Here is a 25,330-nt window from a genome sequence, read left to right as displayed (position 1 = left end):
AAGAAACACAATGAGGATATTTTGTGATAATTAACGAACAATAATCATGAAAGAATAATTTTTGTAATAATGTAAGCAATATTTATTGGTGAATGAATTGTCAATCTTAGAATGATACATGTATATATCTTAATAGAAAAATACTAAGGGGACAGGTAACGTAGGAATATGAATTCTTCTTATTTACATTTCTTGAGGAAAGTGATTTTTAAAAAATCATTTTGCGTTAGTTTTGTTTTCTTCTACGTAATACATGAACATCAATATTCTAAACATTTGTTGTAATTTTGTATTTGTGATCCTGAATAGACTTTATTCTTTTAGAGTAAATGTGTGAAGAGTACCTGACTATAGTAAATCTTAATAGCTAATAAACACTGATCGATTATAATAAGAAAAGATTGTTTCTAAAAACGTTGATAAGAGGTTAGGGCCCATGTTAGGGGTTTATATCCCCCTTGATTTTGATCACACGATCTTAATTGTATCCAAAGTTACCAATGCTCAACAAACTATTGATGCATTAATCATATTGATATTAACTAAACTTACTAAAGTTTTCCGACGATAAAGTAAAATACATTTTCTGTACGAGTACTGTCAGTACTTTGACGATTTTCCTTATTGGCCGTTAACCTCTACTGGAGTAATGGCTGTTGTCAATGCCTACTAACTTCAGCTTGGTTATAATGCCTAAGAGTGGAGTAAACTTTTCATTAATTCTGGGTAATGCACTTGCATACCCAGCAGTTTGTAATAGTGGAAATTCTCAACGCAAGTATAATTCCTGAACAATATGAAGAATACAGAAGATGCGACGGCGAAGCGCGAAGATGCGAATACGAAAGTACTAAGTTGCGAAGGCGAAGAAGTGAAACTACTATCGCTTCTTCGCCTTTGCATCTTCGCACTCTCGCCCTCGAATCATCGCGCTTTCGCCTTTTAAGCTCACCGACACGAAGTCAAGGTGAGCTTACGCTACACCCCCGGCGTCGGCGTCCGGAGCTGGTTAAAATTTTTGTTGCAGGTCCTGTATCTACATGTAAGCTATTACTTGTCCTATCTTCACCAAACTTGCAAACTTCACCTAACCTGAATGGATGGTGTGTCTTATGATACAGATGCACATGACAGGCATGGATGTTGAATCAGAGCCATAGGTTGGGGATCTTGAGGAGGTAAAGGGTTTAATTGCTGGTGCCCTCTGATGATGATATCTTAGTTATTACTGGTCCTAACTTCATCAAACTTGCATGGATGGTGCGACTTATGATATTGATGCACTTGACAGGCTTGAATGCTGAATCTGAGCCACAGGTTTATGATGCTTGATGAGGTTTGGTTTTTTGGAACAGGTCACATGTTTTATAGATGATAACTTGCATAGTTGATTTAACTATATTATAATTGAAACGAGGAAGTTGCTTCAGATGCAGAGCCTGATCTCCATTATCAAGGATGCTAAAGAAATCTCCTATCTCACTCAAACTTGCTTGATGGATAGATGTGGTTGTTGTTAAATGATATAACATGATTCCTTTGATATAGTATTGTATGATATGAAACACTATTGTTTTATTAGATGCAATATAATACCATATGATATATTGTAAAACGTTTTATGATACGATATATAATATTGTATCATTTTTTTATATTTTATGATATGATATTGTGTCATGCTATTGTTATGTATGGTATTGTATATTACGATACAATGTTGTATAATATTATATTGTATAATTAATTAATTATTTAATCACATGATACTATAACATATGATATTGCAATATATAACATTGCATCCTATGATATAATTTTGTATATTCTATGATATTGTATTTTACAGTATTGTATAATATGATATTGGTTTCTGTAATATAGAATTATATCAAATGAAATTGTATATATGATATTGTAATACTAGAAAATATCGTATCATACGATATTGTATAATATGATATTGGTTTATAGGATATATTATCATATGACATGAAATTGTATTTCATGATGTTGTAATATATATTATTGTGTATTTTGATACAATACGTATAATTTAAATGTATTATATAATATTTAATTTTATCCAATGATATTGTATCATTTAATATGATACAATGTTGTATCAAATCATAATGTATCATATAATACAATATCAAATTATTTATCAAATATGATACAGTATCATACAATACAATATCATACTATATTATACAATATGATAACATATGTTTCAATGTTATGATGTATTATTGCAATATGATATGGTTTCATTTAATACTATATTGTATTATGTTTAATGATATTGCATTATTAGATCAAATACATTAAGTATAATACAATGTCATATCATACGTTACAATATCATATCTTACAATATTTGTACGGTATTCTATGTTATTATATGATATATATTGTAAGTATGATAGGATGCAATTTTTAATTTTATATTATTGTATTGATGAATATATGATCATATGATTATCATACAATTTTTTAACAGATGATATACGATATTGTGTCAAAACAGAATCCATGAATATCCAAGATCATAAAGGATGGTTTTCATATGATATGATAAAGGTGATCTCATAAAGGTGATGCCTCATAAAGGCTATGCCTCGTCTCGTTGAGCTTTGTAATCTGTATTTATCTATGTTTAGGGTTCCAAGGCACATTTTGGAAATTTTATTTTTATAAAAATAAATGAAATTAAATTATCCAGGGGGGGTAGGGTCCGGACCCCCTCTCCCCTTTTACTGCGTGAAATTATTAATATTGAATTTTCCAGGGGGACGAACCCCCTCTCCCCCTCTAGATCCATGCATGAGCAAGGTGTGTCGCATAATTAAATTAAAATGTTAATGTGTTTCGTCCACGGTAAACAGACGGCTGGTAAGTGACAGGAGTCTTGCAGTGCATATGTACACATTATGGTGGACATTAAATTTTGTGTGGAGTAGATAATGATTAGGCATAGCTAGCACTGGTAAACATATATGTCACATGTACACATTAGAATGTTTATAAACATTCATAGTAAGCGCGATGGCCTAGCGCATGCGTACCAATGATAGCCTGGATTAATCGGAAAACCTCGGCGAGTACGGTGCCTGCATTAGATTCTATAAAATCGACCGAGACTTGCTGAATGCAATGAAAAAAGGCGAAGGCGAAAGTGCACAGATGTGAAGGCCAGAGTGCGAAGTTGGGAAGGAGCGATAGTAGTATCGGCCCTTCGCCTTCGCATCTTCGCACTTTAGGCATCAGATCTTCGTGCTTCGTCGTCGCATCTTCGCACTTTTGCTCCTTCGCCTTCGCACTACTGCCTTTGCAACTTCGCATCTTCGCCCTAAGGTCGAAGTGGCCCTATCGGAACACGCGTAGATTTATGTAAATGCAATTGTTAAAGGGGCATGGTCACGATTTTGGTCAAATTCTATTTTTCTGTTTTCATTATTTACAATGCTTAAGGAAAGCTTTTCTACTGATCAAATGAAATTTGAGTATCTGTTGTAAAGTTATAAGCAAGATACAGGGATCACAATTCTTTGTCATGTAAACAAGGCTCGTGCCCTGTTGTTGTTTACATAGGTTCAATATACCAGTAAAAAATCTTTTTCAAGCTGATTTGTCTATCTTCGTATTCATTGTAAGCATAAATAAACAGTTCCTTACGTTTAACACATTCATTAGGTCTAAAATTGGAATTTTCACCTTATCATTCAAAATGTAAACAAAAGCTTTGTTTACATAGCAAAGAATTGCAAGCTCTGTAACTTGCTCATAACTCAACAAATGACACTCAAATTTTGGTTGCCTATTAAAAATGCCTTACTGAAGCATTGTGAACATTTAAATCGGAAAAATAATTTTTGACTTAAATTCTGCCCATGCCCCTTTAAGATGACAACCATACCCCGATACAATACGTCAATGTCTTTGATATAACAGAAGGATTTTTATTTTCTAAGATATACCCCTTCTTTTAATTTAAGTTTATTTGAATATGAATCAAAACTTCTGTTACTTTCTGTAAACTGCAGCGGTAAAAATTACAATTGTGTAAAGACTATTTCACAAATAACAAAAAAATTACTAAAAAACTATAATCTACAAGGGGGTCATTATTCTACAGGGGTCACTTTTCTTCACGTGGAGTGTGCTCATTTTTATGAAAATGACACTTATTCTTCAGGCAAAAGGGTCATTTTTCTACGTAGAATAATGACCGGGGTCATTTTTCTGCGTAGAATAATGACCGGGGGGGGGGGTCATTATTCTACGCAGAAAAATGACCCCCGGTCATTATTCTACGGGGATCATTATTCTTCATTACACCAGATCTACTTTTTTCATCTGTTCTAATTTTACACTTTTTATAGAACGGGAATTTCCAAGATAAACACTGTTACGTAATGTAAAGTTGCGTCTGTTTAATTGTCAGCAAACAAAAGACAACTTTATAAATATAAAAAATTAAAAGTTTAACTTTGAAAAATAAACAATACACTAAATAGAAAATTGAACATCTTCTCCCGATTTCGTCTGCTTGAGATCAACGATCTCAATTTAAGGCGAGGCTGGCCGTTCCAATTCCAGGAATAATTATAACGAACATATTTAGGCGTATACACTTTCGGGCAAACACTGCTGTTCAAATTTGGTAACAATGAAATTTAAATTAACACACGTACATGATCAATCATCAGAATAAGCATAGTAAAGCAAAGATATGGGTAGTGCATCAAGTGAATTCATTCGGCGTATTCCAGGCGGCGGATATATCATTAAAGTACCTCACAGGCTATGTAATTATGTTATGTAATCCTTTATGTTTTTGGTACAATATATAACGTGATATATTTGGATTTTTAAAACCTGTACATTAAGTAACCTGTAACTGTCGATTCGTTACTTAATCGACAGCTTCTCCAACTTAATGGACTGCTACAGGTTACTTAATGTACATCAATAGAGTTACGTAATTTTGGCTTTATTCACGCCAACATCTGAGACAGTCTATTAACGATAGAGAAAATGTTTTAAGTAGTATAAAATCATCAAAATGTCCATTCTGTGAGAGAGAGAACTATTCTCGGCCCTACTGTCCATTGTGTGAGAGAAAGAACTTCAGGCCTCGAACAGTTCTTTTTCTCACTGAATGGACAATTTTGGGATGTTCTCCTTTACTTAAAAGGTGAATAGGATGAAATCGAGATTATTTTGTTCTGGTATTACATTTAGAATACTTAGAATTTTACTTTTATACAATCTTGTAGGTGTAAACTCTTTTTAACGCCAAATGACAGGTAAAAGTCAACAGGATAAAAAAAAACTCGTTTAAAAACAATGTCATATAATTTCAAATTGATTCACAATTTCTTTACAATATGGTTAAGATGGAAGGCATAATTCTTAATTGGTGTCAGTTTGGAAATGACCATAGTTTTAAGCATTGTAACACCTCCGCAAGTTTAATGAATACATCCTGCTAACTCGTTCCTGTTTTGGAGTAGAGTTGTCGCTCTTTTTCCATCATCTACTACTTTCCGTTTTACTAACATTAGCCTTGGTTACGTTAGCTTATATTTAATCCAGCGTAAGTTGCGCATTACCAATAGGACTACGCATGACCGTACATAGTAGTATCAGATTTAGTAAATGCCAGACTTACGTCCTTGACAAGAAACCAATGCACATTCGCATACATAATAATCAAAGATTTTTATTTTAACTATTTTAGGAAATTTTCTTAATTATGTCTACTTATGTGAAATTAAAAAGGGGGTGGATGCCTTGTAAAATAGGCAAAAGCAAAATCGATTACATTTTTTTTTCAAATTTGATGAATGGAAATCGAACAATGTAGGTCTTGGTTTACAGTACTTATCTGGATTTTTTAATATCTATTACATTTATTGTAAACTTGTTGGAAGTTTTTGTTTGTTTTAAATCACCAATGTTTCCGTCATTTTGACAAACTCATTTTACGTAAAGGACTATTTGCAATTTTATACATTTGTTTGCTCCCAAAATCAAAGTTTTTGAAACAGCTGTAAAAATAAGGTGAAAGATAATAAAAATCATATTGAAAATAAAGGTGTAAAAGGTTATCTCTATAGTGACGTCATAATGTAGAAATGACGTCATGAAAATTGCATTATTTTGATAAATTGATGTTTTGTAGCAAAATATGGTTTTCCGATGGTTTTTCGACTGGGAAACATCGAGCGCAGGCTTGCTCAAGTACCATTTTTTAGTATAATGTGTATAACTATCTGAAGAAAAACATATGTTAAAATCGTACTTGAGCAGACCTGCGCTCTATACTTCCGAATGCAAAATATAGAGCAAAAATGAGAATATTTTCATTTGTTTGCAAATTTGCGGGAATTAGGCCATTTAGGTGACGTCATAGATAAACAACGAATGAGCAATGATGACTAAAATCAAGATTAAAGTTATAGGCATCCTCTATACAATGATTTGTGAAGATTTGATTTTTATACGATACTATTTAAAAATTGGTTGAAATCGGGGGAAGATATTTGACCATACCGCACATAGTCCTTTCGTACATGTTATTGAACTTGAATTTACGAAATTCCAATAAGGTCAAAACTTAAAATATAAATACAATTGCATTAAGAACCTGGACCTTAAAAATGCACAAAAGTATTAAGTAACATATTTTCTGCGCATCAATTATATCCATTATAAAATCATTAGGAGTTTACAGCTGTCTGTTGTATTTTTATATTTTCATAAATGTTTAATACAGGACAGGAAAATCGAAAAAGAACAGTGATATTTCAAGTGTAATAAGTATGCCGATAGAATAACTCTCATGGGTACCACAAATATTCATTTGTAACGTATTTTCTTTTACAATGCCACTTTTTCGAGATAAATTATCCGTTGCAAATGTGACTTTTATGCAACCGCCTATAGTATCCTTTCTTTACAATTCACACAAGTATGCATGCACAAGGAGATCAAGTTGTCAAGACAGCTTTTTTTGTGCATTTTACCTGATCTAAAAGACATTTCATTTCCAGTACACAAGTACATATGATTGCACTTTATTCAACAACAAAAAAAAATGAAATAGAAATTTGAATCATCAGGAAAAGTTTATTACAGAAACGAGTGCCAGGTTCTTTTCTGATTTTTATTTTTTTTTGGGGGGGGGGATGGGATAAGACAGTTTATTCCAAGGAAAACAACTGATTGTAAATTGAGTCTCTTAATTTGTTGGCTTGTTGTATTGCATAATGAAAATGAGTATGATAAGGCGGGGAAAAGATAGTTTACTAACATATTTATAGTCAAATAAGGATTACTTTTACTTAACACTGTCAAGTAGAAGATAATATTCATGGACCCTACTTTAAAACAGAACACACGTTGAAGGTTTGGTTTTCTATGTGTTTTGTCTTTCCTTGTCGTTAACATTGCTTGCATTTTTGAAGAATTCTTATATTAACGCCCAGTTTATGAATAATGTTAAATGTTATATTTTAAATACTTCTGCAATAATCGAAGGATCAGAATTTAAACTAATATCAATTAGGTGATTCCCATTCCTCTGTTCTATTTCTGTTTAGAAAGCATTTGTTCATGGTTAAATCATCTGCTGAACTCACAATTTCCAAAGACTATGAAATATCTAAAACATCATGGTCTATAATAAAAGACTGAAGGTAGTTCTACCTACTTTCTCCGTGGACTCTTCAAAAGTAATTCAACATTTTAAACATATTTTCATTGTTCAAGAAATGTTATAAAGATCAAGTACTCAACATTTTATCGATGATAGAATCACTGATAAGCTCAAAAATTATTTTTTGTTCATGCTAATTAAAGATCTGCACATTTTTATTGACCTCTCGAGTATTTTTTGGCTACTCATCCATTTAGAAAATCAATCTTTTAAGTTAAAACAGATAAGGAATGTCACCTTTATTTCGATTTACGCTAATGTAAACAAACGCGAGGTCAAATATAATCATTGACACAATGTTAGACTTTAATGGCGAGAATAAGCGCACCTTCCATCTGAAAAGTAACATTTTAGGTGCCTTGTTGTCCGCTTCATGACGTCATACCTTGTTTGCATGTAATCTTTGTATAGACCTGTGTTGATAAATTTGCTTTTAAAATGATATACAAGTATTTAGATCTGAAAATGTACTGTCTTTGTGTTCGAAATAGCTACTAAGCATCCACCAAGTAAGCGATGTACATACTTATATTCTATATTTTATTAAACAGCAATATGTATCTGACAAAAATGTTTAACGCTATGAAAACATTTATTCTATTGAAAGGTATGCTGAGATTTGAGCAATGTTTTATCTAAATGACATATCCTGATCCAAACCACAAAAGAATTATTTATTTGCAAGATCATAACTAAACTGATGGAAAGTTTCCATTATGTGTAAATTTCTAACATCGGGGGCTTAAATGTAATTGATTTAGTTTTCCAAAATCTATCGAAAAGGTCCAGAGTTTGTAATCTTTTTTGTAGTAATATGCGGTTGCTTTTTAGTAGTACAGGTGCGTCACATCCGTCAGTCATCTAAAATATCTTGAAATTCAATTAATAGTTAATTGTTAAAAAAATACCTAATATGAACGTATTCTAATATACTTCAGCGAAACATCAAATTAATATTTTTCTCTACCCAACAAAATAAAATGCGAAATAGTATTCGTTCTAAAAAATTATATTTGAAATTGGTTTACATTTTCTGAACCAATCATATAGTTGTTTAGTAAAAATAAATATTGATAAACCGTCATTTGCAAGCAATTGAAATTGATAATCAATTAGTCTTAGATTTTGACAAAATAATCTCAGGTCATATTGGCATTTGTTACGATTTTACGAATGTCTAATGAACTAGACGCTTGTTAAAATCAAAGAAGATAATCATGTGACTGCTTTTAAAACTATGTCTTTGTACTCAAATCAGAACATAAAGGTTTTCCGATATTTTTTTGCGCCAACCACTTAAATATCCATTATGCTATCGATATGTTGTACTTTTATGCTTTCATTAATTTTTCATAACAGAACAAAACAAAAGAAACGTTGTATTTTGAGTCTAATTAGTGTTTCGTTTGAAGAAGTCCCATGTATACCACAGTTTTTCATTTGTCACGCATTTTGACTTTTCTGCACCAAAAATCAATTATTTCAAATATATATTTCATACAGTTGCCAAGACATTGTATAACCACTTCTCTTTTTCCTAGAGGATATTTTTGTCAATAACATATAACCAGCGCGGGGAAATAGATTGTAAAACTAAAGAACAAGTTTGTTAAATATTTTTTTAATTTTTGGAATTCTATTTGGTGACATGTATTATGAAACAAGGTATCATATAACAGGAAAAGATAGCTGATTAACATTAATACAGTCAGGGAAGGACTACACCTTTCCAAGATTTCCAGCAAAACATTACCAAATGAAAGGCAGTTGACACGAACGATAGTTAGAGACAAAACGCACGTCAAATTTTTCTTATGTTTTTAATTCCTTTTCATAAGTAACATGAACAATAGGTTCAAGATCTTAAAATTAGCGTCCAGTTTACAGTTCATGGTAATGTCATAATTTGGAATTGCCTTTTTTTTAAATTCCGAGGTATTAGAATGTGATAAATATGAACTTATCGTTTCACTGAGCTCATTCAGGGTTTGAATGCATCTGCCTTTCGTGGTGTAATCTGCTTATGTTGCAATTGTTGGTAAAACAACAAATTAATGTAAGCCTTACCCATTTTCTCTACAGACTTACTTTGAAAAATTAACTGAAAATTTGTAATACATGTACGTCTTTTTAAAATTCGGGACCCAATAAACTTTTCAATATTAGAATCTAACTCTTATCGATAATAAGTTAATTCAAATGCATTTAGCTCAAAACTTAAAAGTTTATCTTATGCTTATTTACAGATTTGAACAATTTTGTTAACTCTGGGTTTTTGGCAACATATCCATTTAAACAACCAATATCTTAATTTATTATTGATTAGAAATGTCACATATATTTTCTGTAAAGGCGATAATCTTGACAAATGAACCGTCAAATAAATTCATCCATACAATATTTGATTTTCAATGTGAGAAAAAATGCACCAATTGCAACACACACTCCTTGTAAAAACAACAAGGTGGCTTGCTGTCAACTTCATGACGTCATTGTGTGGTTAAAGGTTATCTTTGTTCAAATATCTGCTGATAAATTTACCACATTTAAAAAGTAATTCATGTCCTTGATACACATAAATAGTGATAATGCAACAGCCTAAAAAAGACGTACTTGATTATTTTCTTCCTATTTGAATCATTTCACTTCTGCTCTTTACCTTCTTTATTCCAGTGACCAAAACGATTAAGAACAAAACTGATCCTAATCTAAAAAGCATGTAATTTGTTTCTGCTTTCAACATGTCTTTAAAGGTTTAGCCACGTGTTATTATAGGTACATGTGTATCCAGCAATGCTAAAACACTGGATTTCTATCTGATCGAACGGTGCTGTGGCATCACCTCTGCCAAAATAAATCCAGTGGAGACTGGTGGTTGGTGATTACTCTCGATAGCCAGGGGTATTTGGGAGTAATGGGTATTTTTTCAGAGCTTTCAAAGCTCAGAAAAACACTTTGTATATTTAAAATCGTTATATATTAAACACTTGCATAATATGGAGTCACACTCTATCAATTTGAAAAACTTTGTACGATATGCAGCCTTGTGGTATTTTTTAGATTACATCCATTGATTTAATTGAGTAAAAAAGGTTTAGTGGTCAACAAATTACCCAGAAGATCTGGGTTTTTAATTTTGTTTATTTTATTTTTTTTTGGGGGGGGGGGGGGTAAATGATTTGTTAAGCTAAAACCACTCATGTAGTAAACGGATTTTCTGTATATTTTAATTTTAAAGTTTGAATATTTCCTAAAACATTACACAGAGTTGTTAATCTTAGAGAGATTTATAGAGTCTAAAGTTGACCATCAGCATCCAACCCTCTAAAAAACTCCAACCTCAATATCTATGTAACTACTCTATTTACTTTAATGTTTATGATACAAAGCATATGTTGTATAGGACACATCAATTATTCATCTGGTGGTTTGGAAAGGTCAGAAAAGTTTGAACTGGCAATGAGCTTTAATGTCATGATATCTACTTCTATCAAAGGGCGTTCTGATTTTACTTTCGGTCAAGATGCATTTGGAGTATGATGTCGAGATATCCATGACAACCCAAGGACTCTGAAATCATTTTCAGTCCAGTCTTGGTGTTAACACTTGGTTTACCTGAGACGTTAACTGGGATCTGGTCGAGGTGAGTTAGATAGACCCTCCACTGGAACTGTCTACATCAAAGATTCTGTATTTACGTGTCAAAATAAAGTTCTATTTGGGAAAATTTAGACGTTTTGTTTGTTTGCTTTGTCTGATGTTAGATAACATAAGGCGAATCAAGCTAAAGCATATATCTGATACAAATCACGTATACACGAATTTTTAAATGTTCAGTCAAATTCTCAGAATGGATCCATCCTTATAAACATGTTGCAGATAAACTTGTGTGTCACTAAGACTGTATATATATATATATATATATATATATATATATATATATATATATATATATATATATATATATATATATATATATATATATAATTTCAAAAACCCGTTGATCTTATATATGTTTCACTATTTGTAAATCTCTCTTAGAATTACACACCGTTTGGTTTGAATTACTAGTGTAAATCTGTATCTATTCAAATGAATATTCATTTTGTATTTTTACCACATATTTCTCATTCATCTACCACCATTTTAATGTTTGGAGATAAAGATAAAACAGGTCCCTAAACGAACCTACCATCAGGAATAAAACTAATCAATTATTGACAACCCATTAAAAACAAAAACAGAATCAACAACTTTCATCCATCCGAAATAGAAATTCTTGGATTGTTAAACATAATTAATGGAACAAACGAGTTAAACAGGTAAACGATAGCTGCATTATTAAACGCCTTGTACTTTAAGAGTACGTACATTGATTTCAGCGTTGCATTGGGAGACAACCAAATTTACCTTGGGGTGGTGTTTAGATAGTTCGATAGTACGGTATAGAACTACACAGGGTTGCGTTGGGGGACAATAAAACTAATATGAGGGGGATGCTGAGTTGATGGGAAAATATGAAGCTACTCTGGGTTGAATGGACAGAATCTTACCTGGGGAAAGCTAATGCTTCAACAGTACAACAGAACGCAATGTTGATAAAACAGATGTGACACCATCGCTTAGTTCTGCCTCGTTAATGGTTCTCCTCATAGAAGTGCATTAGATGTTTACTCTGCTGACATACCCACACAGGTTTTATATTGACTTATTATGAGGTAGTAGTGGTGACAGACCAACAAAATGTGTATCAAATACAATTGGGAATTTTCTCAAAGATGACGCTTCTTCTTTTCACTTTAATTCCATGGATTTGGAAAATGGTTACAGTTATACACAACCAATCTTGAAGTCCCAATTTTTTCATTGAAAGTAAAACTAGGATGACTTTATTTATATTTTCATAGATTGTTTCTTTTTTCTATACTGATATATCCTACAGTTTAGTTCAAAGGAAACAAATATGAGAATGTGTTTTTCCAAACATTAATAAACAAGCCTGAATCTATATTATACATCATATAATTTATGTAGCTTTTTTGATATATCCACTAATTTGCTTCCTGGGGTTTCTTAAAACACCCTATGGCCACTATTTCTTACCAATGTGAAAGCTTCCTTTCACATTCTGCTAAGTGCCAAGCTTGCTTGAATGTGGTTCACTGGTCCAAAAAGAGAAACTAGAATGTGAAAAGAGCCTCACTCTCACGTGAACATAGAGAATGGAATACCGATGAAGGAAGTGAATAGTTGTATAATCCGAGAACTACAAGTTAGATCTAGATCACCGACAATTGTAGTGCTTCTGGATGCCATACAGTGTCATAAACTGTTGCAGGATGCGCCCCAGTAAATAAACAGGGCCTTAATTACTCATTTACCTAATTTACTTACTTCATGCGCTGTGCACAATAATAAAAACTCCCATTGAAAAGTTCAACAATATAAAACAAACTGTAAAAATGCTGTTCATCCATTGGGAAATGCTTAATGTGTCCTGTTTTTCCCGCTTTAATACCCACATCTGAAGATAAACGATATTTTTCGACACGAGCTAAATGGTTTCTAGCTGTGCTAAAATATGATTGAATAAATTGTCCTATATAAATCATGAATACTTACCGATCATTTTTATCAAATGTACATAGTTCTTTTGGTTCTCTTTAGATTATTCTCATAAATGTTCTTGTACTTTTTATCATCAGATTTTAAAAAAAAAAATCATTGCATTTACGTCTGATTTTTTAGCCGGGCTCTGCTGAAAGCAGAGTCCTGGCTGTAGGCAGGCAAATCGCCAATGTTACTATAAATAGCACAAATAAACAAAAAACCAAACAGCGTCAAGGTAAAGCTTCCGCTATACCAAATAGTAACACAAAGAGCCACGTTTTGTCAAAAGTGTTAGCATGTTGTTTCTTTTTTTTAATTTCGAATAATTTGTCTCTCTTTTTAAGTTTTCTTATTAATAACGTGTTTTTAAAACATTACTTTGCATTTTGGACACATACAATGCGCATGAATTTCCATGAACTACTTTGCTGCGCGATGAAGAAACGGGGATTGAATATATAATGCTTGTTGCAAAATCCAAGGCAGCAACTGTTGAACTTTTTAACTTCTACTAGACAGACAATTTTTTTGTTTATAGCCGCTTACAAAATTTGGTCGCTCTCTGATGCTTTGCCGACATTAAAAGCATGAGAGAGAGAGAAAAAGAGAGAGAGAGAGAGATTTTCAGTCTTTACTACACAATAAGTATAAAGACACACCAAAAGAGTCCGGCTTTCAGTACTTCAGTACTTTGATTAATATAGAGTTCTTGGATAACAAAAAGTCTTGGACAATCATTCAACAAATAAATTTTGTTTGTGGTTACATACTCCGATTCATAATTTTATTGTGGGTCCAGTCAACAGAACAAGGAGATCCATACACAGTGGTCCTCAATAAGCAAGGATGGAACCAGGGTGTGTTAATCCATCTGGCCATTTTATGTCATCTACCATTTTTATCAGACCTTTGGGTGTAGTATCCTACATGAGGATTCTTTCATGGATGTCTTTATCAGAGCATGAACAACAATTATGGATACAAAGAACAAAACAACATACATGCGATATACATGTATTACAAAACATCTGCCACCATCGTTTCTCATTCAGCCTAAGACTTCAATTATTGCAACTATTTCCTAAACTGCATGGCTTCAACAAGAATCCATTTGTCACCCACACAATCTTTAGGTTAGTCAATGCTTCATAAATAAATTCCGCTGGAAGGCAACAAAAAAAAGTCCCAATAAACGTGAATGATAAAGTTGTTATTGTTTTTCTTTTCAATTATTTATTCATTTATTGATTTATTCATACACAGGGGCTTAATACTGTCTCCTATAAAATTCTTTGTCATACTGATAACATGTATATATATGAGTAAAAATGAAACCTTGACAGGTGATTTATGTACACTCAGGTGGGAGTTGGTGCGTGCATAACAAAAGTCATACAACAATAGACATTGCATAATCTTATTAAACTCTGCGTACAAAAAATAGAAATAAAAACATACTAACAGAGGAAACATTTTTTCCTGAAATGTCTCCAATGTTCATGACATTAGACATTGTATAACAGTGAATGAATATTAATGGGCACGGCATTAGAAGGTAGCAAACTGTAAATAAATGTTCATTACAATAAACACTGCATGGTGATTAATAAATGTTTATGTAATCAAACGATGCATAACGGTAGACAGATCTTTATTTTCATGGCAATAGCCAGTTGTGATGTCAAAAGCCTTGAAATGAATAACTCAAACGTTTCTTTTACCCAGTAAATAGAGTAGTATTCCATAACATGATCTAACACAAGCATTAAATGAATTAAACCGTTGTTTTTGGTAACAGAAAACTTAAGAATAAACTGAGAAATATCTTATTGTCATTTTTTGACGAGACCTTTGATTTTGGTTATTTGGTGTCAAACAGTAAAATGCAACGTGGTCTTGTCTGTTTCATTGCCAGCTATTCAGTCTTCGCTCATTGAAATCAACAAGGTTTACCCTATGCTCCATGTATCCATATGCTATGATTGTTTCGCTTATCAACTTCAACTTGTATGTTGGGAGCAACGTCATACCAAACGCCCAAGGTCTTTAAAAAGTGACTCCCTTTACCTAATCGATAAACGTCTTTCAAATAGTCTGTTTCTGCTTAGAATCTTAAGAGAAATAAAAATCAAAGAAGCAATCTAAATGAATTAACCAATGTCATTTTGATTCACGTTTCTTAGATAAAAGTATAGAGGACCTTTGTGTAACCAGACAGCCATGTGGAGCGACCTTCCGTTTTGAAGGTGTAGGTAGTAGCAGGGGGTTACAAACGCCAGCTTCCTCGTGCAGGAAACATCTGAGATTATGATTATACATCTGCCTACCTGTACCCGCGGACAGGTGAGTCAGATTACCTGTGTTCAGGTAGGCAGTCTCTCTCTCTCTCTCTCTCTCTCTCTCTCTCTCTCTCTCTCTCTCTCTCTCTGAGACAAAGTCATTAATTCAGCATTGACTTTAGGACTGAGATTGACGACCCCCGTCGCCTGTTCGTGGGTTTACTGAGTTCGCTGCCATCGCGGTTATGAATGATATCAGATCTTGAAAGATGATCCATGTTTACTGGAGACTTTTCCTACAGAAAGGAGATGAGTTATGATAGCGTAGGATTGGCCATCACAAGTGATTGGATGTTATTCTTGTCAACAAAATCAGTTGTTTTTCTGACTGTGTGTGTAAATTTTTATTTTTTTGTGACTAAATGAAAATTACTGTACTTGGTGTTTTTAAATTCATGTTTGGTTTATCATCCGATTATCTATGAGTTAATAGTTTAAAGATACTGATATGTTTACGATACAATTTTCGGGTGTGTTAGACTTTGTGCATATATTTCATTGAAAAATCCATTTTTCGATAAATAAATATATCAAATTTGACAATCCAATTAGAAAATATTATCAGAAAATATATGTAGTAGAAAATAAATCATTATTATTTTTTAAAATAAAGTTGATACACCATGTCACTGGCAAAATGGTTTTGTCAATTCACTATTGAGGAAATTGTATAAATCTGAATTGGGTCTTTTTTTCAACTGCTTAACTTATCCGTAATTTGTTTTTCAAAATAACTAGAGTATTAGAAAACACTAAACAAGTACATGTATTGAAATCTGGAAGTTGATAAAAGTTCATGTTACAGTTGTAACATTTTTTTTCAACACAAGTTTCTTGTGTTTATTCAAACTATATTGAATTTTCAAAACAAAATATGGTGTTGTAAGCTATGACTTGTATACAAGTTCCAAAATGTAGTAAATATGTTTGTTAAGGAATAAATCCATGTGCTAGGATCATGAAGCAATTTTAGTCAAAATTTGTTCATCACACCACATATTAATTATGTCATACCTACCAAATTCAAAATGCAATTTAGAATCGTTTCGCTGTCTTGTTGAATTTTACACAAGTTCAGTGTCAATCTTATTTTGATAAGTATTTAATGAATGACTGAAATTTTGACTGAAGTCTGAAATCGTTCATGCTCGTGTACCCATATTTGGTATAGGATGGAGAGATAACTAGATTCACCAGGTTCCTGGTCGCTACAAATAAAGACTTATCGGTATGTGTCCGTAGCGGGTCGCTACAAGTGAGGACCTATCGGTATGTGTCCGTAGCGGGTCGCAGGTTGGTTCAGTACGATGTGTACTGTATATATGACGACTGTTTTGCAGACAGCAGAACAAGCCTATAGCGAGGTAACCATATCGTTAACCTGCTCCAACAAAAGCTAACATCAGGATTGTTATGCATTGATTCATATGTCGGTAATATGAATTCATTTTTTCAATCTTGTTTAAATTATTAATAACCCAAGGTACATTTGCGGTGAACTTTAAAAACAACAGGTAAAAAGTTGCGTTCAAGAATCTACAATGATGCAATTCGATCGTCCATTTTTAGAAGAATCTAATTAAGAAAGGTTATAAAACGTAACATTCTATCATTCATAATGTTGTTTTCGTCGTTAGAATAAATTACCATACGTAATGTTCCCGACATATATGCAGTCACAAGGTAATCTGTCTGCAGTTTTCGGGACTGAGTAGCACAGGCACGTGGTTCTGCGCTTCTACACTCTTATGACGAAGCCAATGACGAGACAGGCGTCCATTGTGACGAAAGTTAACTCCATATATGGTCATGTGCACGTCTAACCCAGAAATTATCACGTAAAATATAAAAGTAAATTTAAAACACAAAAGGCATTCTGATAGCTCATTTGATTCATTGATAATGTTAAAGGTGCAATGTTACGATTTAAGCTGACACTTTTAATCTTCATTGCGTGATATATACGATGCAAGATTGCGATGCTTCGGATGGTCAATTCAAATATGAATGCCTGTTGTCGGGTTACAAGCGAGATTTGAACATATCAAACATTGTTATATTGAAAACCCTATGAAACATGACAAACCATAAAAGCGTTAAATTATTTGTTTGTTATGATGAGAGAAAAAAAATTATCTCTACGAAACTTTGAATTCGCCAGTATAGACAAAATATGGCAATACCATTGTTTGACTTAACAAGAAAGAATGAAGCTTATAATGTTTGGACAGTTAAATTTTGGTTGACAATTGGAAATGCCTTAATTAAGCATTGTAAGTTTTAGACAATGTGAATTCAAAATTATCAACTGCTTTGAAACTTTATTTGTTATAAATGTTGTTGTATTTGGTAATGGATGTCTTTTGCATGATATAATTTAAAGTACTAAATATTTTCAATGCTACTACTCCAATAGATATGAGAACAAAGGCTTTTTAAATAAAAAAACAAAAATTACAACATAATAGATAATAGATGGGGGGTTTTTTGTTGCTTTTTCCGTGGGGTTTTTTTGGGGGGGGGAGGGGTTTACTTTTTTGCGAAGGTGGTGGCTTTGTTAAAAGGCAAACTATTTTGTTAAACACGATGTCTTAATAACCAAAAATGATATATAAAAAACAATAAAACTGTGTCACTACACTGATTCGAATACAGGTTAATGTGCAGAGTGTATTGACATTAGATTGTCACTAATCAAGATCACGTGATATAACACTTGGCGGCTTCCATGTCAGACAGTGAATATTTTCCGCCCCCTTTTACAGGTTTAAATAAAATGTGTAATTCATTCACAAAAATCAAAATACTGAAGTACTAGCGGGAGTTGATTTTATCGATTATCATTTTTTTTTAAATCAACTTATTTTGCATGGCATTTGGCTTCTAGTCTGTATTTGAATTACGCACTTTTTTATAATAATTATGAATTTCATACTTTTCCTACAAGAATTTCGAGAAACCCCATATGAATCATGTTGTGTAATATTTAAAGATATATTTCAAACTATGTATTAGTAATCGAAGCAATTCTAAAAATTGTATGGATCCATGCACTATTGATATCGAACTCTAGTCTCGTTCAACCAGATGCTCGGCTGCCTCCGTTAATCTCCGACAAGCAAGAGAGCCTCTTTGCTTGTCCGAGATTTACGGAGACAGCCGAGTGCTTGGTTGAACGAGGCTATATTAAACTCTGGCGTAGGAATACATGAGACTATAAAATATCTTAATTGTTCGTATTATATAAAATCTGACAATTTCAAAGTGTTTATTAATAAGTTTCCTTGAAAAACAATGCTTCAGCATACATTACATCGAATTTTCTATTATTTTCAAGAACTAAGTCTTGTCAGCGGTGATGATTTGTGCTTAGGTTCAAACACTGTTTCACTTTCGGTTTGCCAGAGTGACTGCGTAGGAGAGTTGATTAAAATCAACTCCCAAAAATGAATAATTAAATTTCACAGAAATAAGAAACCTGCAAATCTTGTACTCTCGCTTGGTAGCAATATACAGGACTGGTGAGTGCTGTGGGTTCCTTAGCAATCAATCACATATATATGATGATAAATATTGAAACTAAAAGCTAAGCATTCGGACAAAATTGGTTATGGTAGGTTTTTTAATGTTATCAGTGATAAGTAATAAGTGATGAGCTTCACAAATATTGACACACAGAGTATTTTGGCAAATCTGATTTCAGGATATGTGACCGTTTTGCAAAGCTAAGTACTGGGCTCCTCAGTCAGAGCATTTGACAACATATTATTCATTCATTTATTAGATAAAAAATTGAAAAATTCGTAGCGTAACAGAATAATGAAATTAATACCAAATGTCAACTAAAACGAGATTGTGCGACATCGCTTCCGGTCAATAAATAGATCTGGCTGAGTCTTACTCTCATTAATGGGTTTTTTTTTTAATCTACACTTATTAAAAGATTTATTGACGACCAAAATATCTCTCTCTCTCTCTTTCTCTCTCTCTCTCTCTCTCTCTCTCTCTCTGTTAAATCTACATGACACAGTTACAAAAAATGTGCAAGTTGACCCCATTTATAAACACTTGATTATGATTAATATCATATGCAAATACAGTGAAATAAAGAATTTTTATGTATTACACCAAGGATAGGATGTTGTCCTTGAAATCTTACAATTTTAACCTTGCCATATATTTTTTCTTGAATAGTTGCCTCAAGTATTGTTTTAAACTGACTCGATGAATTATGATCCATGATTTCGGTACCAATATTTATGGGATACCGTTCGGTTGCTTTCACTAGATAGAGAGAACATTATTATATAACTGAGCTACCGTTCATATGCAACATGTATGTGTATATACACATCAATTTCAAATTCCTAATGTAGCAATAACATGATTCATATTATATTGTGTATATAAGCGTTATTATAGTATGTACTTGTTGTTAAATTATATATGTACTTGTTATTAAGGTCTTCCGTTTCCAACGGAAGACCTTATAGTGATTGTAATGTTTCTTATTATTAGGGTCTTCCGTTTCCAACGGAAGACCCTCTTGTTTTTCTTCGGTTTCTTTTTATTATTATTTTATTTTTTATTTTTTTTCTGACTCCTTCTCGGCTTTATATCTCAAAAAGTTTTCATCCGATTTCAATGAAATTTTCAGAGCTTTTGTAAACTTACCGTGCCTCAAAGATGTTAAAGTTTCAGCATTTACGTCACTTCCGTTCAAATTTGGCGGCCATTTTTTAATTCAAAAAAAGTGATTTTGTCCGGAAGAGATCTCCGTTAACTTTAAAGATATCGCTTTGAATTTTTTACTGATGATAGATGTATCAATTCTATAATGTACTGGGGGGTTTAAAATTTTGTTCATCAATTTTGCTCAAAACCGGAAGCAGTTCCAATTTTTGGAAATTTTCATTTTTTTGAACAAAATAAGACAATACTACAGTCTTATAGAACTTGCAATGGTGAATTCAAATCTGAAATCCGTTTGAAAATCAAACAAAGCATTACAGAGATATCGGGGTTTAAAAATTGATTTTTCCGGAAATTTTGATTCCGCGTCCTTGGTTTAAAAAATAGCGTAATGTTCAAAGTAAAATTAATTCGTACCAAAAATAATTGTTAAGTCGTGCTTGAACACATTCGGATTTTTTTTGTCAAGTCGTTCTTGAAATCAGAAAGGTTTTTGTTAATTCATACTTAAAATCATTCGGATTTTGTTAAGTCGTACCAGGAATAATTCGATTTTTTCATCTTTTTGTTTTAGTTACTCTTGTTGTTGATTTAAGAGCTCTGCTTCTTACAGGAACTTCCTGCTTTACTTCCGACATTACCGGAAGACCCACTCGTTGCTTTGCAACGAGCTTTGCTCTAGTTATTAGGGTCTTCCGTTTTCAACGGAAGACCCTCTTGTTATTCTTCGGTTTCTTTTTATTATTATTATTATTATTCTTTTTCTTTTCTTCTGACTCCTTTTTTGCCTCATAACTCAAAAGGTTTTTAACCGATTTTGATGAAATTTTCAGAGATTGTTGCAAGTTGGCGTCCCTCAAAAATCTTAAAGTTTTAAAGAGAACGTCACCCCTGTTTTGACGTGACGTCATTTTTAAAAATTTCAAAAAGTCATTTTGTCCCGGACTTTTCTCAAAAACGCTTTAAGATAGAGGATTGAAATTTTCAATGGTTATGATTTGATCGATTTACCTCTGTAATAAGGCTCGAAATGAAAATCTGTCACTTCCGGTCGAAACCGGAAGTGAAACAAATTTTTCGAAAAATTGAATTTTCTGATCAAATCAAAAATGAATATGTGTTTTATAGAGCTTATCAAGCGGAATCTAACACTGAAAGCCGTTTTAAAATCGGACGATGCATTACAGAGATATCGGGGTTTAAAAATTGATTTTTCCGGAAATTTTTATTCCGCGTCCTTGGTTTAGAAAATAGCGAAATGTTAAAAGTAAAATTAACTCGTACCAAAAATTATTGTTAAGTCGTACTTAGACAATTCGGATTTTTTTTGTTAAGTCGTTCTTGAAATCGGAAAGGTGTTTGTTAAGTCGTACTTAAAATCATTCGGATTTTGTTAAGTCGTACCAGGAATAATTCGATTTTTTCATCTTTTTATTTTAGTTACTCTTGTTAATGGTTTAAGAGCTCTGCTTCTTACAGAAACTTCCAGCTTTACTTCCGACATTAACGGAAGACCCACTCGTTGCTTTGCAACGAGCTTTGCTCTAGTTCTTCTTGTTTTTCCTTCTGACTTCTTTTTTGCTTTATATCTCAAAAACTATTCAACCGATTTGCAAGAAATTTTCAGGAATTATGTTAAATAGTTGTCCCTTGGAGATTTTAAACTTTCAATCATTAAGTCACTTCCGTTTTCCAGTTACGTCATTTTTAAAAATTTCAAAAAGTGATTTTGTCCAGGACTTTTCTCGTAAACGGTTGTTTATAAAGACTTGAAATTCTCTGTGATTGTAAATCTGTGGATTTACTTATGGCAAATTTACGAAAAAAATTATTTTGTCACTTCCGGTCGAAACCGGAAGTGATTCTAATTTTTCGGAATTTTCATTTTTTTAAGCGAATAATAAAATTATATGCATGTTGTAGAGTTTGCAAAGCTAAATGCAAAACTGAAATTCGTTTTCAAATCGGATGATGCATTTCAGAGATATCGGGGTTTAAAAATTGATCTTTCCGGAAATTTTGATTCCGTGTTTTTGGTTTTAAAAATAGTGCACATTTCACACTGAAAGTAATTTCTACTGAAAACAATTCGTACTGATAATTCAACTATATATAAAACACAAAATTATATGCATATTGTAGAGTTTGCAAAGCTTAATACAAAACTGAAATTTGTTTTCAAATCGGATGATGCATTGCAGAGATATCGGGGTTTAAATATTGATTTTTCCGGAAATTTTGATTCCGTGTTCTTGGTTTAAAAAATAGTGTAAAATTCACACTGAAAGTAACTCCTGCTGAAAACAATTCGTGCAGGTCATAAAACCGGACTCTGTTTTTTAATAGTTAAATAAAGTGTTTTTCGATACAATTTCGTTATTTCGATCGATAATTACGTTGTAAATTTTTATTAGTCTTATTAGTTATAATCGAAATAATTATATCGTACGATTCCCCATTTCAACTCGCCATGTTTTGACTGCGAACAAACAGCTGATAGCGGTGTGTCTACATTTTTAAAAGAAGCAAGGCCTGCAAGACGTCGATAGTGGAAATTTCAGCTCAACTAACGTATGACAGATTATAAAGGTATTTTTCAATAGAGGATATGTCGTATTGACTTTTTCTTTTCAGAGTATTTGCACTTTTCAATCTAATCCGAGATTCCTCTGACTCTAACCTCCGCTTTTGAAGTACGTCACAATATAAAAGCGGGCGTTAGAGTCAGCGGAATCTCAGAATATTATCTGTCCAGTGTATTTTCACGGTAGCTGCAGAACTGTAGCTCTCCGGGAAAAAAATAATGACAGACCGGAGAGCTACAGGGCCACCCATTGAAAAAATTGTACATGTATATTTATTGCGCAGAAAAACGTTCGCTAGTTTTGGACTGATTTACCTTATTTATACGCAAATTCTGTGAAAACAATTAGTACCATTAAATTCCTCATGCAATTTACTACTGATATCGCCTCTTTATTTGCCTCAGACTTTCTCCGAAACACGCTACCGACTTTGGAAAATCAAGTATGTTGAATTTACATCGAGATCGAGAGTCGCCATTTTTACATGTAAACAAAGTGGACCACATGAATTTACGGGACTGGTGATGGTGTTTAAAAGACTATCCGAGGCAAGTGAAGAGAGGATATCAGTAGTAAATTGCATGAAGAATTTAAAATTAAAAGCGGTGGGAGTCCTCAGGTACACAAGAATAGAATGTTGTAATTAGAGTGCATGTTTGCATGATGATAACTTTACCCTAAATATTTATAGCAGATCTTTACCATATCGCCTTCACTTAATTTATAAATTAAAAAACTCAGGCTTGTGTTTAATTAAATAAATATATTTGACAAAGTAATTATTCAATCTAATTAAAATTAGACCTTTTGTCTCGCTCTCTGTTATATATGGTTATTGCTTGTGTAACAGGCATGTAAAGTCTCAAATTTCATATTATATCAAGCTCAGAATTTAGGTCAATGTTCCATGACATCTATTAAACAGTCTTCTCAAGATATAAGTATTTCACAGAATCATTGTAATTTGAGAGATTAGATAATCTTTTATACATATTGATTCATTTTAGGTAAGCTTTACATGCATATCACATCAACATAGTATGTAAATAATTTTTACTGCATGTGCCTCAGATCTCTCTCTCTCTCTCTCTCTCTCTCTCTCTCTCTCTCTCTCTCTCTCTCTCTCTCTCTCTTTTTTAATCTTGGCAAAGACTCATGAAACTGTCAGAGGGCAACTTAATTTTGTGACAAAAATATCTCGATCTTGTAAAAGAAATCCAAAGTGCATTTGAATTTTAAAATGAGCATGTATTATTAATCCCTCATTTTTATGCGCATTATACATAGTATTGTTTTTAAAACATGTAATTTGTAAGAAAAAAACCCTCGCTAAATTTATTCGCAATAAACCACAGTAGAATTGACAAAACATGGTATACACGTAGCAGAAGCTTATACTTTGACACTGTTTGGATTGGTAATATTCCTAAAGTTTGTAGTTTATGAATTGAAATATTGCTGTCGCACTTCAAGTAAAACAAACTCTCTCGCTCACTCCTGCTCTCGCTCAATCTGATATGTCTATACCCAAGAAATTATTTTAATGTTATGATATTATGACTTGATATGCACATTTTTGTTTTTGTACTGGCTAAATGTTAATGTCATATATTTGGATATGTCATACTTATAACACTGCATGGTCAGTGTATTTTTTCCAAAAATATTATGTATATGTTAATGTAAACACAGCTATTACAAGTACATGTATGTTAACACAGCTACCGTAATTTATTTTTTTTAATTTCAGCTTAAAGCAGACTCTTGTTACCACATGGCTTTTACCTGTTGATTCTTGTGGTTTCAGCTCTTGAGGTTAACCTGTCACCTCTACCCACATGCATATTCCTTGTGTTCTACAGACTATCTACCGGTAATTCAAATTAAATCGGATAATGCATGAACAATAATGGAACTTTAAGAAAGCATCATGTCCTATTGTGGTTTGTTCATGTTTGATAAGAAATTATGAAAAACAAAATTAAGGCTGTTTAAAGAAATATAATTGTTGTGAAAATTTGTTTTTCAATAAAAGTATGCAATTATGTTTCCTTCATTTTTTATTTTATAAAGATATTTAGATGTGTTTACATAGTTGAAAAATCACCCAACTCTTTCCAATTTTCTCCATAAGATTACATGTAGGATATGTAAATGTACATTTGACTTTTGAATAACACCAGCAATGATAATTACTTTTGAAATGAGCAAGAAACAATCTATTTTCACCCGCTTAAGGTATATATGCATAAAAAAGTAGAAAAAAACATGTCAAATTTGAACATTTTTAATGGATTTCTCCTCCACCAGCTACCCGGGTGTGTTTAAATTTAATTTTATTTAAGGCAGATGTTGAACTTGTTGATCTTACTGTTTTA

General features: G+C 32.5%; 1 long non-coding RNA gene across 1 annotated transcript; it reads left to right on the top strand.

Moving 5' to 3' along the window:
* Nucleotides 1-22,107: 22,107 nt before the first annotated feature.
* Nucleotides 22,108-24,999, top strand: LOC128159817 (uncharacterized). Its single transcript, XR_008240181.1, has 2 exons — nucleotides 22,108-22,956; nucleotides 24,703-24,999. It is a non-coding gene; the product is annotated as an uncharacterized LOC128159817 (long non-coding RNA).
* The last annotated feature ends 331 nt before the right edge of the window (nucleotides 25,000-25,330 follow it).

This window comes from Crassostrea angulata, chromosome 8 (genome assembly GCF_025612915.1).
Source record: "Crassostrea angulata isolate pt1a10 chromosome 8, ASM2561291v2, whole genome shotgun sequence".
In the NCBI taxonomy this organism is placed as follows: Eukaryota; Metazoa; Mollusca; class Bivalvia; order Ostreida; family Ostreidae; genus Magallana; species Magallana angulata.
This window is presented reverse-complemented; position numbering and strand designations above follow the sequence as displayed.